Source organism: Nematostella vectensis, chromosome 14, assembly GCF_932526225.1.
Source record: "Nematostella vectensis chromosome 14, jaNemVect1.1, whole genome shotgun sequence".
Classification (NCBI taxonomy): domain Eukaryota; kingdom Metazoa; phylum Cnidaria; class Anthozoa; order Actiniaria; family Edwardsiidae; genus Nematostella; species Nematostella vectensis.
This window is the reverse complement of record NC_064047.1, coordinates 9812932-9823116: the sequence shown is the minus strand read 5'-3', so window position 1 is coordinate 9823116 and position 10185 is coordinate 9812932.

Here is a 10185-nt window from a genome sequence, read left to right as displayed (position 1 = left end):
TGTTTATGGTATACCCAAACAAGTCACCACTCAGCCCCCATTTTCAAATCTTGTCCATGCTATTTTCTACTTCTATTTCAATAAAACATGAGCGTTATACTAATGGTGGACAAAAGAAACACAATGAGGTTTTTTCAGTCTTGATAAGGGCTGCCAAAAATGTCCTCGTGGCTGTAAACTAAACGTCACGAGGTCGTATAGAAAAGACCAGACAAGCAGCCAATCCGTAAAACCTTTTGCTGTAAACAACAACCAGCAAACGGAGATAGCCAGAGAAATACAATTTTGAAATAAATATAAGAAAAAAGGGTATCTTACTTGAAAAAGGGCCGTAAAAGAAAACAGCACATTCGAGAATGAATACGAGAAGAGGGCCTAGGGCCTATTAAAAAACAGGAGGCATGAAAAGAATTTAAAAAAAGGAATAATATAATGCAATTAAGCTCCGAATAAGCTAAAAGGGGCGAATCGCACTTGACAGTCATTTGACTTTAGATTGCTAACTATCAAAACCACTCGAAAAAAAAAGCATTGAGACAGGCAAAACAGGTAGTTTCATCAACGAGAAGCTTCTAATAACTAATATTTTTTTAAACTTCTATTAAATAACATATCGTGCACAAAATTGCATTCATTTCTTCCTGGTGAAAACGTGCGTGTCTTCTCTGAAATAAGAGAAATGAGAGTGCATGCAATGATGAATTGAGAAACGTAAAAGCACGGCATCGCAAAAAAAAAAAAAACACTTGACAGTCATTAGATTTTAAAGTGCTCCAAATAATTAAAACCACTCGAGAAAAAAAATCGAGCCAAAACAGGTGAATTCATCAATGAATAGATTTCATTATTTTGTTAAACTTCTAGTAAATAACATATTGTGCACAAAAAGCATTCTTTTCTTATTCTGATGAATGTTTCATTTGCCGTCACAAGAAAAATTAGGAGAGTGCATGCAATAAAGAAACTTTTAGAATTTTGAAACAATTGCTGTACTTATCTCAGTGAGAGGCAAGCAACAAATAGAAATAGAAGGAAAATAATTTAACTTTGAAAGTAGCTGCTATTTACAGGCTCGAGTATTGTAGTTTAGTCTACGAGCAGATGAGTAGACCTCCCTGTTAGCTAATTAGCATGCTTTCAACTTCGCCAGGTCTGAACTCAAACACGTGCTTATTTTGCAAAAAAAAATATAATAAGACTAAACATATATCATATCTTATATAATAATATAATATATATTATATATAAATATATATATATATAATATCTTATATATTATTTTAAAAAGCGAGAAGTTTTACTTTCTTGTTACAATTGAAAATAAAGGAAAACTTAAATAACTGCAGAATATAATTAACACCAAACACGTAAATTTCGCGCCAAATAGAAAACCATAAATACAAATATTGCTTTGATAATTGACAGCTCCCAGAATGTCGAACACTCTTGTTTGTTGAGTGATAAACAGAAAGGCGTTGATCCCTATGCAAAGTGCGTCAGCAATTGCTGACGGAAAACACCATGATGGAATTGCTCCAATGTCCATTCCCACCAGCCATCGCTTTGGTGATAACATGAGGTTGTTTGCATGGAGCCTGAACATGTAGCTGTCAACCCAACTTGGACAGAAATCTTGTGAAATCGGGTGAAATACAGTAAATGTTAAAAAAAAAAACAAGAGAGCCAATGCGGGTGAAAACAGAGAATGAATAATAATTCTCACAAAAATTAGGTTCGTGATGAGGTTCAAAATCTTGTGACACCCGCCTAATGCAGGTGAGTTAACAGCTATGCCTGAAGCATATTATCAAACTTAGACAAGACAAAAACGCATAATTAAGGTTTGGGACAATAAGGTTTATCACAGCCCGGTTTGGCAGGTTATCGGGCTAAAATCATGGCTTGGCCAATAATCACAACGTGGTATAATATTATTACTAGGCTAAGTTGAATGTTTAATTGGAGAAGAAATAAAATTTACATATCAGTCTCATTGTTGAACGTGGTTTTGAAAGGGTTTTGATATATATAAATAATGACTTGTCTGATTAAAAAAAACCTCCCAGAAAGAAGAACTTGGACCAAAAAACCGGTGTTACCTCGTTATTTATTGCTTCTTTTTTGGATTTAACGACTCTCCTTGTCCCCTCCCCCCGTCGTCGTCCTTGTCTCTCCCTTAATCAATGACCGTCCTTTAAGAATCCAATTACGCCGCCATTTTGTGCTCTCGTACAACACCGACTCACTGAAAGAATCCATTCCCATCAGTTAAATCAAGCAAGTGACTGAGCGATTTTAAATAAAATGTCTTTACCAAGGTATTAAACTTCAATCGTGGGTGGTTATTTTGAAGTTTTCTTGTAAATAAACAGATGAATTGTCAACTGAAAAATATAATGAAGGAGAGGTTGATCGACATTCTTCAATGCTGGCATATCAAACATCTCAGCTGACGCTTAAAAACAAATACTATCAGATATTGGTCACTTTTCGAATGTTCTGGCAGAGAGATACAATACTATAAAAACTATTAGGCAAGCAAATCGAATTTAAAACATGCAATTTTGCTATTTGTTTTTGTAATTTGATATGATTTTCATGTATTCTATTAGAGAACATAGAAGTTAATGGGATAAATACAATGCCAAAAAGCTGCACTTTTCAGCTATTTCCAATAAAAAGCTTTTCGAGATACCCTTACGAGAGATATCGCTGACAATAGTTTAACTTAAGAGGTGCTTCTTAAATTACAACTACTAATAGTCAATACGTAATCGATATCACTCTAAGGGACTGGCCATGCAATGTGTGGCGGGTCGGTCACGTAAACTCAAGCAAGCAAAATGATACCTGCTTTACACTAATCCATAAAATTTTCTAGCAGTATTGTGGTAACGTTTTGTATGCCCACGCTTACCTTTTTTTGTAAAAGAAAATATAATATATAACAAAAATTTGTCTTATCCAAGAAATACATATATGTATTGTACCCTTTGTTTAGCTGTCAAAATTTGATGGAAAGACAAGAGGCATCTATCTCTGGTTGGGTCAACATTTTTGTTAACGTTATATATATATATATATATATACACCTAACTTTACAACTTTAGGGAAGCTCATATCGATATCAATGTATAACAATTGGATTTTAGTGGATCTCTCCCAGGGTCTTGGCTTGTGACGGTGGCAAGTCTCAAAGGTTAACGTCTAGATTAAAAGGCTTTTAATAAACTTTTGATTTTGTGATTAGGCACGTCGAAGGTAAATTTGCAAATTTTACCGGAAACCGGGTATTCAAATCACATGCCGACCGTGAATAGGAACAGCGCCGCCAACTCACAAACCGGCAAGGTATAACCTCTTTAGCATCAACTCAAAGAAATATTTGGCAAAGGCATTAATTTCAGTAAACTATTTTGTAGTAATAGGCTGACAGAATAACTTTTCTTGTAGTTTTCAAATGCTTATTTGAAATAATTGTTTAATGGAGAATTTGTAATAATATCACGTGACTTTTTGGGTGGCAAATTCGCACGAGTGCTCCAGCTTTTGGCGGCAAAATAACAACAACAAAAAGTAAATTGTTCAGCACTTACGAACGTTTATATGAAGAAAGTTTCCATGAAAAAGTTTTAAGGACACAAACGACTTATTATTATTTAATATTTTGTCAAACGTCCGGAGAGCCATTTTGTGTTTATCGCATGTTTGCCACCCAAAAAGTGCAAGTCGCTTATTGCCGTTTTAAACTGCTTAGACACAACAACAAGTACATCTTTAATTTTACCTCCGAACGAGTTACAAGATATCAAGGCACATTTAATTTGCACATCAACAAAACAAAAAGTCGATAGACACTGAAGAGCATTGCACATTGCTGAACAGTAAAGCTTAAAAGGCATTGCACTTGCTGAACAATGATAGCTCAAAGGTCACTGCACATCAACAAAACAAAAAGTTGACAGACACTGAAGAGCATTGCACATAGTTAAAAGTAAAACCAGAGGCATTGCACTTACTGGACAGTGATAGCTCAAAGAGTCATTGCGAGAATGATACAAATACCAGGGAGTCAGCTTTCTAAGTTCATTTAAAGTTCGAAGAAAAGTGCGAAAAAAAGCAAGGGAACACACATGCCTCTTAAGTTTGAAAAAGTTATTTTGTTGATTTTAGATGCCACCTACAGCTACATATCTAAAAAAAATATAATTAAAAAACGATCATCTTGTTCGCGATTTTTTCATGTATGACAAAACTATGAATGTATCAAAATTAAATTAGCGCTTTTTTCTGCACTCTAGGGTTAATATGCCGCAAAACAAGGCGAGTTTATATCTCGCGGCTTTTAAAACGCGATATTGAAAAAGGTGATGTAAAGCGAAGTGAAATTAAATACCTTGTTAATGAACTCGTAAATCATAGAGCAAGCAAAAATAATTACAATTTAGCAAATTTATTAAAGGAACACATTTCCCGAAGATAGTTATCGTCAATTTGGTAACTTTCAATCAAGCACCGGTGAATATACCGTGGCGGTCAAATATTGCGCATAGCGCAGAGCTGATCATAATGACATCTAAAGGTTCTACGCGACATTTTCTACAAAAAGACTAAGATTTAGATTTAGATATGAAACACCATTTTGTCATCCTAGCAAAACCCCAAGAGTAAGAAGGCATCTGTTTCCATAGGCTGTAATATTTTCGATTGAACTTAGTATTAAAATAAAGTATAGATTTTTGTTTATAGATGATTATTTCATGATTTTCTCATTACTCCTTCTGTCAAGAACGGATTCGAAATCGTCAAAATGCCCTTGTCAGCGGCACCTTTGTTATTGTTTTCATTTTTATATTGGAAGGCGCATAAGGTGAAAAAATATCGAAATAACCATCTAAAGCGAAGTTTAAGTAATGATTCACATCAGAAGGGAAGCAATGACAATAGGACTGCTGCAAAAAACTCATCCTAAATTAGGATTTAAATTCTATTTGTCTTATAGTATTTATGAAATGCTTACATTCAAAGGTAGCGTAAAATCGTAGCTGAAAGCAAATTTTTTTTACCTCTATTACAGAAAAAAAAAAACATCTAAACAAATATTTTTTCAGGCAATAGGGGTGATAATCGCGAAAACAGATGCATTCCTCACAAACGATTTTTACTCAAAATTTTTCAAATTGCTAAATTCAATCTTCAAAAGTGATTAACTTAAAACGAATGTCTTCAGAATTTCAAACTATTAATTAAATAGAAAACCGGGATTAAAGAATATAAAATTAACACCTTTTACATTCTATTTGCCGACTGGCGCTTCCTTTCTTAAGCGAATCATTACTTAATAGCGGAGCCAGCGCAGAGCTCCATAGGTATAGAAATATGGTATAACTCTGCGACTTTGTTTTGTGGTCATTGTGCGGGTACCCTGTGGTGTCACTCGCCAGCCAGCCAGTCAGTCAGCCGCGCAACTCCCAGGCCTCACTCTGCCCCGTCATGGCGGCTAAATACAAGCACGGAGCAAGGGAAAAGTTCTTGTCATGCGTTGATTATTTCTTTTTGCCTCAAATTTTGTGACTCAAGGATGAAGTCAACTAGAGGAGATCTACTAACATTCATTCACGCCAAGATTTATGTAAGGGTATGTCTGGTTTTTGCTAGTAAATTTAAGTAAGTAATAGTTCACATTAAAAAGCGAACACAACCACAAGAAAGCGACAAAATGCAAGGTGAGTTTCAGACGACGATTTCTATTGTCTATTGAGGATATGACAGTTATTGGGCTTTTTTGTTGTACCTTTTGTTTGCTTTGAGAATGAGCATAACACCTTTCGTTTTGACATTCTTTGTTCTATCTTTATTTTTGATTCTGTTGGAATATTTCATAAAGGCTAACCAATATCGTGTTGCATTTGTCATATACTGGTAAAGAAGACCGTTCTTGTCTTTATATCCTGTGCTCTTAGTCCTAAGAAGATACATATCCTTAGAAGATACAGCAACTTTTTCAACTTACAAGAGAAATTTTCCTTACCGAGGATAAAAACAAAACAAAATCTAACCCCTGTTGCCAATATGTGGTGTTATTGTCTGCATCTTACATCTCATGTGTTTATTATTATTTTTCAAATATTTGTGGAAATTAGTCAGATTATAAATGTCTTGATGAAAAGATTGTTTTGAAAGAAATGTCACTCTTTTATGAACCAGGGACTACCTGAGGGCCAAAATGAATGCTAAAGACTGGAAGACATGAGAATTGAAAACCATGTTTTGAAAGACATGTCTGAAAGACAGTAGGGAGTTCTTATTCACTAGTCATTTGATACCCCCACACACATGGTCCCAGGAAAGGGTGGGGGATTAGACTTTAATAAAAGCCTGTTGCCAAGTTAAGAGCCAAAAACAGTCAATACCACCACCCCTCTTGATATATTCTGGTTAAAAAGTAATCTAAAACCCCACATTAACCCCTGACTTCCCCAGGACCATAAGGGGGGGGGGGGGGCTCAAATGACTAGGGCATTACTATGTGATTAAGCAGTACACACTCAATAGGTTTTTTTTTAGAACAAAATACTTATATTATATAAAACTAAAAACATAATTTTGCTTTTTAAATAATAAATCTGTAACGAAAACAGTTTTCTATTAACCTAAAGATAATGGGAAAGGGGATATTTTAGGAAAGTACTGAATATAATTATCACATTATTGTTATTATATTTTCTTTTCAAACATTTAAAGAAGAGTCATATTTCTTCCTTTCCTTCTCCCTGTTGACTATTTTTATGCAATTGATGCTCTTTGCTATTTCCCCTCTACTCCAAAATTAAATTAATAAACAGATATGATTTTTAAATTTGAAATGTTCATTTAGTATCATTTAGTATTTAAGTTCACTTATATCTTCTTTTTAGGATTTCCTTTCCAAGTCTCTTTTCCATTACATTTATTTTAAAGGTTTAGATTTATTTTATTGGAATGGTTGGATCCAGGGTTTCTAAAATCACCAAAATATAATGCATTACTGGATGTATATTTGTAGATATTAATTCCCATGGGGATAGAAAATCACCACTTAAAATGGTACATTAAAACTTCAGTATTGCATCTTATCTAAAATTGTGTCTGACACTATATTCTATCTTTGAAATCCTGTTTCATTGATTACTTGTTCTTCGCAGAACAAAGCTTGTCAAAATGTACAAATGTAAATTAATGGCACTTTTATTAAGGGAATGGTTTTTTTTTAGGGCAAGATACTTAAACTTTATAACACTAGCAACAACCTTGTTCTTTTTCAATAATAGAATTCTGTTCACATAGCTTGGATAGCATAGACATGGCCTCTTTAGAGGCCTGTGGTGATGAAAGGGTTAAGATAATGGGAAAGAGGAAATGTCAAGAAACGCTCAATCAAATTATTTTCATTACTGTTATATTTTTTTCAAAAAACCTTTCAAGTTGAGTCAATTCCCTTTATATCTCCTCCCCCGTCGACTATTTTTTAGTCAATTGATATTCTTTCCTTCCTCTCTACCCCAAACATAGATCAATGAAAGGGTTTGGTTTGAAATTAGAAGTTAGCATTTAAGCACTGTCAGTGATGCCTTAGATGTTTTTTTTTAGGATTTGCTTCCAAAATCAATCTGTTTTTTTTTCATTGCATTCATTTTGGAGTAGGCCACCAACAACAAGGCCACTATATGGTAAATGGTGGGTGCACCAATATGTAATGCATGAAAGGAGATATATTTTTGGATTTTAATTTCCAGACATTTTTCTGAATATTCGGTCCAATGAAGGAGAGAATCGCCACTAAATAAATACATAAAAATTACAGTATGGCATCTAAACAGTCTAAATATGTTATTTCAAATCTTTGGAATGCTGTTATTACATCCATGACCTATTCTGCACAAGGGCAAAGCTTGTCGGAGTATTGTTTTGATAAACTTCTATGATGGGACATAAGAATTTACCATTAGACTCTTGACAACTTTGACAGCCATATTCACACCAGGAATTGTGCTTGTTAGCTTTGATGTACTGCATAATTTAAATTATTGAATAAGGCCTGGATCCATTTGGTCGGTACAATAAATAAATCTCAGTAAAGAGCAGGATCCTAGATCCCCCAAAAATACCTCAATCAGTCAACACAAAAGGTGTTCAATGCTGGCTCCGCTTTTAGGCAGTGCCAAAAACTATATATTACTTTATTTACCAAATTCAATCGAAAACACCGCATTGGCTTCCCCAAATCAGCTGATGGGAATACACCATTTTCACGATGTTGCGTGCGCATCCAAAATGCCTAAGACTGGCGGGCCACCGCTGATCTAAAATGGCGTGTGAAGTAGAGTTTACAGACGAAGCTATAGAAAATGCTGCCTGAGTACTTCTTCCACGGAGTTATGGAGTCAAATTCACCATCATCCACATTTTGGATCAGCTGTGGCCCGCCAGTTTGTGGCATTTTGGATGCGCGCGCAACATCGTGAAAACGGTCTATTTTTTCACACTTGGTATTTTGCTAGGATGACAAAATGGCGGCTGAAAAAGAGGTTGTGTTTAAGTACAGTAGCCAGGGCTACGAATAAACTGGGGCATTCGCATGAAAAAGAGGCTTTAGAGTAAAAGAGAAAAACGTTGAGGTAAAAATTCCTCAGTTACAATGAGAAACGCTAAGCTCAGAGCTACCACGAAAACGTGAAATCATCAACCCGACATTTTCGTCTTTGGTGTGAGGACAATTGTTACACAGTGTTGATTTATCTGATCTCATTTAAACACCTGTCCGTGGCGCTACAACCCAAGAATAAAAAGAGATAAAGAATGCTGTCTATCGACCACTCCTTTGTATTGTTAAAAATTGAAAATACAGCGGTTCATTCGCAAGAAATGTTTAAAATTACTATTCATGAATAAGTCTGGTACTTTATTTATGATATTTGATTGAAAGTTGTTCCTTGAATAAGCCAATGGAAATGGATTCTTTGAGTCAGGAATTGTGCGGGAGCATAAAATGGCGGCGTGATTGGCCGAATATCGATCAACATTAAAATGTTATTGTTTACATTAAAAAAGCGCAATGGTTTATTTACAAGGAAACTTGAAATCCCAAAATTAGCTTTGTTACATCGAGAACATTTTTGCTCGCTTGTTAGAGCCGATGAAGATGGATGCTTTGCGGGCCCAGAGGGCCATTTGTTAGAAAACCTCCACTGTAAAAATGTAACCCTACAAAAATAAAGAATATTGTATTGTATAGAGTAAACTGTACGACTGATTACTATATAATTCACCATTATATGGTAATTGTTTACATTTAAAAGGCACCGCGTTTTCTTTACAAGGAAACTTGAATTTTATCATCCAAAAAAAGTTTGTTACAATTATCTATGCATGCTCGCTTGTTAGAGACGATGAAGATAAATGCTTTGCCAGCATTGGAGTGTACTCTACGACTCAGTAGTCACACTTATTTTTGGTGTCTCAAAAGGAAAACGACAAAAAGTACCCTGTCTAAAATGTGTCGGAAAAAAACAAATTATTTTTACCTGCTATAACATTAGCAGGTAAAATTAGCCATGTAATTTGTTACATAAAAATAGATCAAATAAGACCGTTAGAGGACTACAGGTATGGGGAGGGAAAACAACACCAAGATCAAGGTAGCCGCGACATAAGTAAATACGACCTGTTACAAGTGACAAACAAATTGATTCTTGAGATGTTTACAAAACTAAAGAACTTGGCTAATTTTTGTTGTGCTAGTATGGCATAAAGGAAATGGCAATATTAAGGAAGGAATTATTAAATACATTTCAGCCTGGCTAAACAATTGTCATCATACAAGCTATCACAATTACATTCCAGCCTGGATAAACAATTGTCATCATACCAGCTATAACAATCCCATTCCAGCCTGGATAAACAATATTCATTACACCAGCGATTATTGGAGCTACTTTGTTTAGTAAAGCCACTCTAAATTTGAATGTAATAAGGGGATTAAACCTAATATTCCCTGCTGGTACTAAAAAAAGGTACATCTCAAATACAATTGACAAATGAGCGTAGAATTTTAAGGCTAAGCCTGAGTAATCTCGAACCAACATACACTTAAAAATGATTTTAATTTTAAATAACGCACTTCAAATTTTCTGACCAAAGACAACA